The following is a 6,438-nucleotide window of genomic DNA, read 5'->3' as shown; positions in this document are numbered from 1 at the left end:
TCTTCTTCTTCTTCTTCTTCTTCTTCTTCTTCTTCTTCTTCTTCTTCTTCTTCAAGCAAAGAAGCTGTTGGAATGAAACTGCCAGCTGTGTGGGCTGGCCCCACCATCTCCCTCTGCACCATGGGCTTCACTGTCACCCTCATCTTCGTGGTCAGCTTGCTGTCTCTCATCTTTACTCTGTGTTTCTAGAAGACAATAGTGAGAGGAGTCATACATCCTTTGAACCAAACATGCTGGCACATACTGCAATTCCCACACTTCCGATGATGAGACAGGAGAATAAGACTTTGAGGATAATCTCTCTCTCTCTCTCTCTCTCTCTCTCTCTCTCTCTCTCTCTCTCTCTCTCTCTCTCTGTGTGTGTGTGTGTGTGTGTGTGTGTGTGTGTGTGTGTGTGTGTGTAGAGGCCAAAAGAGAGCATTGGATTTCCTGGAGCTGCAGTCAGTGGTGCCCCGCCCAGTCCTTTGGAGCCATCTCTCCAGCCCCACCATGCCCAATTTTAATGGAACACACCAAGCCACAGAAAATCTAAATGTCTAGCTGGAGGCCACCCAGTTGCAAAGTGCCAAAGCTTGGATGAGAGCCACACCTGAGAGCCAATAACTAACATCCGTCAGTTATTATTGCCTCCCCCATGAATGTATTACTCTGAATGGAATTTTTAATTTATTTTTATTTATGTGTATGTGTGTATGTGTGAGGAGGTTGTGTATGTGTGAGTGTGGTGTCCCCTGTGACCAGAAGAGATAGTCAGAGCTGGGTACCCCTGGAGCCGGAGTTACAGGTGGTGTGAGCCACTCTGAGTGAGTGTAAGTGTTCTTAACCCCTGAGCTGTCTCTCTAGGTCCTCCAAATAGGATTCAAGGACAGTTATAAACATCTTACACTTCACCAAAATAAATAGAATTGAGTCCATGAGAAATTGAGGGGAACTATAAATAAGTTGGTAAACAGAATGCCTTCCTCAGGGTCCCACAAAGCTTCTAGAAGTGGATATTATTCTGTGCCAGATGTCTTTGAACACAGAATGGGTTCCAAGATTCACAGGTAAATACGTAAGTCAGTCACAAACCAATTGAAATGAACCTCACAAATGGAAGGCTGAATGCCAGAAGGAAACAAGAGTGTGTGTGCTTCACCATAGACTTATTTATTTTTATTTAATGTGCATGGGTGTTTTGATTGCATGTCTGTGTACCATGTGCATGCAGTGCCCTTGGAAGCCAGAAGAGGGCGCTGGATCCCCTAGCACCAGTGTTTCATATGGTTGTGTGCTACTGCATGTGTGCTGGGAATAGAACCTGGGTGTTCTGGAAGTGCAACAAGTGCTCTTAACCATTGAGCCTTTTTCCCCCCACATCCTCTACACTCTTATTGAGACAGTGTTTCATATAGTCCAAACTTAGCTATGTAGCCTTATATAGTTATGTAGCTAAATATATAATTATATAGCTATAGAGCCCCGGTTATCTTCAAAGACTTATTCCCCTGTTTCATCATTGTGAGTATGGGGATTGCAGCATGCGCCGGCATGCTTGGCTCAAACAATAGTTCATGATAGATATGTGTGTATGGAGAGATAGTTTTGGGGGTTTCAAACAAAGCCAGTTGCTTGGTGGGAGCCCTGGATTGCATCACACAGAAGTCTGTGAGTCCTGCTGCTCAGAGCAGCAATGGATAGCTAATCTAATCTTGCTGAGTCTTTTGCATCGGGCACTTGCTGACCAGGGTGTGTTCCTCCCCAGCCATCCAGTGAGGTAGTCAGGTACCTCACTTTGCAGCTGAGCCTCTAGATAACTTCCTGCCTCCCTAGATACCCCTAGTGATCCGTGTCAGTCCCCCCTTCAGTCCCTTGCCCATATAGCACAAAATCTGGCACGCAACTGGTGCTTGATAATTGCTTAAGGAAGAGAAGGCTGAGAAGAGCATGCCATTGAACCACTCAGCCTTCCTTGATGCTCTGAAACCATTCGTCTGCTCTTTAATTCCCAGCACACTCAGAGGCAGAGCCAAACAGCACTTAATTGCTTTCTGTTGCTAGGTCTCAAATGTTCTGTCAGTTGGCATGCGTCTCTGAGCCCCACAGTTGTTTGGTGCTGCTGAGAAATAAAGCAAATGAGTGCAGAGGGAGAATGGAGTTATGGGAGACTGTGGATGCCTGGCGGCCTCCACCTCGCCTGCCTTGACCTCTTTTATTTATTATTTGCATGGGTGTATATTTGAATTATTTGGTTTCTGAGGTGTGGGGGCAACCCCAACACCTGGGAGATGGAAACAGGAGAAGTTCAAGGTCACACTTGGCTACATTTTTAAGTTCAAGGCTGTATAAGACCCTGTCAGAAAGGAGGGTGTGGTTATCATTTATTACTGAGCAAAATGACAGGTTCTACCAAGATATTTTCACATGTGCCTATAATGAAGTTTGATCATATTTCCCCCATATCCTCTTGTTTCCCCTTTTCATAATAGCTCCCTTTTACTTGTATGTCACTGTTGTCATTGTTGTGTCTAGGTTTTATACATAATAGATAGCACAGTGTATTTGTTTATCTGAGTCTCGTTTCTTTACTTTACATGGTGATCTCCAGATCCATCCTTTCTTTCCAAAACCAAAAAAACAAAAAACAAACAAAAAAAACCCTTGGCTTCACTCATTTTTCATGGCCGAGTAATACTTCACTGTATACACATACCGCATTCTCTTTACCCACTTATCCATTGATGGGCACCTGGGCTGATTTCATGACTGTTGGCCATTGTGACTAATGTTATAATGAATTTGACTGTGCCACTCTCTCTTGACTGAAGGTAAAAGTGAAGGAATTGGAGTGTACATGCCTGCTACCCTCCCCCAACACTAGGACCTTGGTTCTGTCCTTGCCCTCATACTATAGCCCTTCCCCCCTTCCGTGGATTCTTCATGTCAACAAGGCTCCAATTCTCCAGCCACTTACCACTAAGTCTAAATTACGCCAGTTGCTTGTGAGAAGCCTTAGCCAAAGGCTTACCTGGAACTCCAAAGCTTCCCACCTCGTCCCGGGGAGGCATCCCTCCTCTTCTGAGTCACACCTCGTCTCCTTGGAATTGCTGCAGATGTGTCTTTCCTGACCCTCGGGAGGACTGTGTCTCTCTCCACTGCTTGTGTTACACAAAGTCAACACTCAATGAATAATGAATTATGGAAATAATAACCAGGGAGAATTTATGCCCCGGCATTGGCTGAGTCCAAAACAGAGAGTGAGAACTCATTGTAAATTACACCCTGGGACGTGCAAGTGAATAACACAGACGCCTTCCCCAGAGACCTCCACACCAGCTCGTTTAAATTAATAAATCCCACTTTCTCCAGTACCCGAGTAACAGTCTTATTTATGTGTCTCAGAATAGGCCGGAATCTCCGAGCAATGGAGAACACTTAGCCAGCCTGTCTTCCACAGAGAGATTTCCCAGACGCCGTGAAGTCTGTGGACTCTGATTTTGGCCGAACGTAGGAAAAGAAAAATTGAATTCCGTCTGACAAATTGACTGCTTTGAAATCTACAGGCTGCCAAATATCCAAATCGACTATATCTTTCCCTTCTCTCTTACCGGTCTTACTTTTTCTGGGTACAAGCCTAACACCCTGACACAGGCTGGTTTTCGTAGAAAAATTACTAGCATAGCGTAAACAGAAAGTATAGGGTTCCTCTGATGGGGACCCATCTGGGGTGCTCCAGGCTGACATTTTTGGTGTGTGTGTGTGCCTGTGTGTGTGTATGTGTGTGTATGTGTGTATGTATGTATGTATGTATGTGTGTGTATGCGTGCATATGTATGTGTGTATGTGTGTGTCTGTGTATGTGTGTGTCTGTGTATGTGTGTGTGTCTGTATGTGTGTGTATATGTGTATATGTGTGTATGTATGTATGTATGTATGTATGTGTGTGTCTGTGTATATGTGTGTCTGTATGTGTGTGTATGTGTGTATATGTGTGTGTATGTGTGTGTATGTGTGCCTGTGTGTGTATGTGTGTGTGTCCATCTATGTGTGTGTGTGTATGTCTGTGTATGTATGCGTGTGTATGCATGTGTGTGTATGTGTGTGTGTGTGTCTGCGTATATATGTGTATGTGTGTGTGCATCTTTGTGTGTGTCTGTGTGTGTGTGTAGACTGAGAAAAGTCTGGGATGTCACGCCTCAGGAGCAAGTCCACCTTACTTTATTTCCACTATTTCTAATTATGTGTATGTATCTTGGGGGAGAGGTACATGCATTAGAGTCACACTGCCTGGAGCTGGAGTTACAGGAATTTGTGAGCCACCCAACATGGAGGCTGGGAACTAAACTCAGCTTCTCGGCAGAAGCAGCGTGTGCCCTTCACCACGTGGCATCTTTCAAGCCTCTCCCTTGACTTTTGTAGCAGCTTTTGTCAGTCAGTCATAAGCTAGCCAATTTAGCTAGACTGGCTGGCCAGTGATTCCCAGGTATCCTCCTGTCTCAGCTTCCTCAGAGCTGAGATTATAGGCATATACCACCATGTCTGGCAAACACTTTTAGAGACTGAGCCATCTTGCCACCTCCTGGCATTTTAAATATGTAACAAAGTTCAAGGATGGATCCAACACCCCTCAGTCTTAGAGAGGTCAGTGTGGGGCTCAGGAAAAGAACAATACAGGCTGCTGGGATCTCTTTGCAGTGCGTTTTCCAGTGGGGATGAGCACAACAGGCCAGCACACAGACTACTACACAAATCACTCAACAATGGCTGTGTCCATGAGTGCTCTGAGCAGGTAACATAGGAACCGGTTCCAATCTGCCTCTTTGGAGGAGGAGGTGGGTGTGGTAATTTGAATATGCTTGGACCATAGGAAACAGCACTGTTAGGAGGTGTGGCCTTGTGGGAGGAGGTGTGTCACTCTTGGGGTAGGCTTTGAGGTCCTAAGCTCAGGCTCTGCCCAGTGTGAAAGAGACCCTTTCCCTGGCTGTCTGCAGAAGAGAGTCTCCTCTGCCTGCCTTCAGATCGAGATGTAGAATTCTCAGCTCTTTTTCCAGCCAGCACCCTGTCTGCCTAGATGCTGCCATGCTTCCAGTCATGATGATAATGGACTGAACCTCTGAACCTGTAAGCCAGCCCCGATTAAATGTCCTTTCTAAGAGTTGCTGTGGTCGTGATGTCTGTTTACAGCAATGGAAATCCTAAGACAGTGAAGGATTCATTTATAGTCCCATCTCTCCATCCTCATCCTCAGATGATGGCTGATCTGTCAGCCATGCCCACCCCAACTCATCTGGATGAGTTATGAGCCAAGTCCTTTCCCCTTTAATCAACACAACCCTCACACTGCCCTCATGTCAGATAGCAGTCCCAAGCTTTGTGGTTCCCCAGGTCACCTCAACTTCTGACCTATTGGGTATAAAGCTGTGATTCCCTGAGGCCCTAGTTCAAAGAAAAGACCACAGGGCAGTGAGCATGCCATTGCATGGATGATGTTGCTGTGTCCATGGAATGTGTCACCTTCTTGGATCACCATGCCTAGCCTTAGCCATGACCAAGTATCATAACCTTGGCATCGAGAGTCTCACTGCAATTCTTTCCCTGGGCGTGATGGATGGAAACCCCAACCACATGATCCGCTCTCCATCACATGCTAGGAGGACGTCATCAAGTTGAAGAAGTGCTGCCCTGGCTCTTGGAGATTGCTCACTCATGGCCTACAGAGAGAATGGATGACCCTGGTGGGGTGAGGCTTCTCCATCCAATCTAGGAAACAGACTCCGGGGCGCTGTCTTACATAGGACTTATCTCTGTTCTAGACATCTGTCACTTCTTGTCAGACCAGGATTTCTCTTCCTGTCTTCCAGTGTGAGAGCCCCAGCTGGAGGTAATTAACCCACAGTTAGCAGAAGGTAGCCTTGTGCCTGCCGGCCTCACGTGCAAGAGGAATTCAAGGCACAGAACCTATGTCCAGGACATGGCTTAATATGTCAGGACCTGAGTTGAAATCCACAGCAGCCACGCTGGCACATGTCCCTCTGATCTCAGTACTGGCTGCCACTTAATGGCAGGTTCAGCAAGAGACCCCATCTCAAAAGAGTAATGTCAGCAAAGGCATGGCCTAGACTCAGTGGGGACTTAGAGGGCCAGCCGCAGGGATGTGATCATGCCTCTCTCAGAGCTTCTCAGGCTGGCCACTGACACTGTGAACTGGGTAAGTCTTTGGGGATTTTTGTTGATGGTGATGGTAGATGCTATCTATCTATCTATCTATCTATCTATCTATCTATCTATCTATCAATCATCTATCTATCTATCTATCATCTATCTATCTATCTATCTATCTATCATCTATCTATCATCTATCTATCATCTATCTATCATCTATCTATCTATCTCTATCATCTATCTATCTATCATCTATCTATCATCTATCTATCTATCTATCATCTATCTATCTATCAT

The sequence above is a fragment of the Grammomys surdaster genome, unplaced genomic scaffold, assembly GCF_004785775.1.
Source record: "Grammomys surdaster isolate TR1022 unplaced genomic scaffold, NIH_TR_1.0 169, whole genome shotgun sequence".
Lineage (NCBI taxonomy): Eukaryota > Metazoa > Chordata > Mammalia > Rodentia > Muridae > Grammomys > Grammomys surdaster.
Note: the sequence above shows the minus strand (reverse complement) of the source record.